This window comes from Emiliania huxleyi (genome assembly GCF_000372725.1).
Source record: "Emiliania huxleyi CCMP1516 chromosome Unknown EMIHUscaffold_15, whole genome shotgun sequence".
In the NCBI taxonomy this organism is placed as follows: domain Eukaryota; phylum Haptophyta; order Isochrysidales; family Noelaerhabdaceae; genus Emiliania; species Emiliania huxleyi.
In genome coordinates, this window is record NW_005201092.1 from 960,579 (window position 1) to 962,013 (window position 1,435).

The window sequence follows — 1,435 nt, forward strand, 5'->3', positions numbered from 1 at the left end:
CTCCGCCTCGTGGGGCGTCATCAGGCGGGTCGTGCGGCATGACATACTCGCGAGCAACGAGATCCGTCGCTGCCGCCGCCGTCCATCTCATCTGACGACGACGGTGCGACCAGCCCTCACTCCCAACGCCTCACACTGCCCACCCGTGGTCACCCTCGCTCACCCTCGCTCACCTCAGACGCACTGCCCACCTCTCTCCCAGATGATGAGGAGGACGACGACAAGGACGACGACGACGTGGGGGGCGATGACGACGAGGGGGACGACGACTGGAAGTTCTCGAGGGGGACGACGACTGGAAGTTCTCCGACTCGCAGTTCACCGCGAGGGACGATGAAGATGACTAGAAGGCGCACATTGCTTCGTTCGGCCGGAGCGTCCTTGGCGTGCAAACGCCCGCTCCGGCGGCCGACTCTGGGATTGTAGGTTGGGTCTTGGCGGTACGGATGGGACGGTCACGAGACGGGACGGACGGGTCGGACTCGCGCCAGCGCGTGCGGGAGCTCCTGGCTGAGCGCGTTGAGTCCAGGCGAGTTGCGCTGGTCATCCCGCATGGGGATGGCGAGTTCGTTGATTGAGGTGAAGGCGCCGGCGCCATCCTGGCTCACCCTGAGGGAGGGTGTAGAGGATGTATAGTGTAGAGCGCTGTAGAGCTGTAGAGATGTAGAGCGCTCTGGACGTCTGGAGCGCTGTTCGCTGTAGAGCTGTAGAGCTCTACATCCGCCGTGGGACGATGATTTGTGAGTCGATGCACAGTAGAGCGCGCTGTAACAACAAACTCTACATCATAAGCGGCGAACGAGGCACGGCCACTCTCCGACATGAGGCGCGTTGGGTGAAATTCTGAAAAACGTGCAGCACTTCTAGCCGACATCGACAAAAGTCACTCTCTAGCCCCGCGGCGAGCAGCCCCGCCGGAGGCGAAGAAAATTTTGCCATCTAGCGCTCTCTAACACACATTTTTGCACAAATCGACGCCTCCAAACAAGTTCAATAAGACTGGTCTTCACTGCAGCACGCCTCGAGCGAGTAATGCGTCTATAGGCCAATATAAAAGAGCTTCTCGCGCGCGCTCCTCAGCTGGCGGTCCGCAGGGCCGCCCGGGCCGGGCGAGAAGCGCAAGCCCGCCAGCCGCACCATGTGATTCACGATGATGAGCGTCTCGGCCTCGAGCAGCGTGTAGGAGCGAAGCTTGCCCTCGCACTCGCGTTGCTCGAGCCTGAGCCAATGCGCCTTGACCACGAGATAGCCCGCGGGGATGGTGTCAGTGTTGACGACCGTGTCCTCGGCCAGCGTGTACGCCTTCCCCTTGAGCACCGCCAGCCAGTAGAGCCCCTCGAGCGCCTGCTCGCGCCGATCTGCGCGGCGACAGCGGCCTGGACACGTCCGGCCAAGTCGGTTACGGGGAGGGCTACTACGAGGTCTTGCGCGGGGG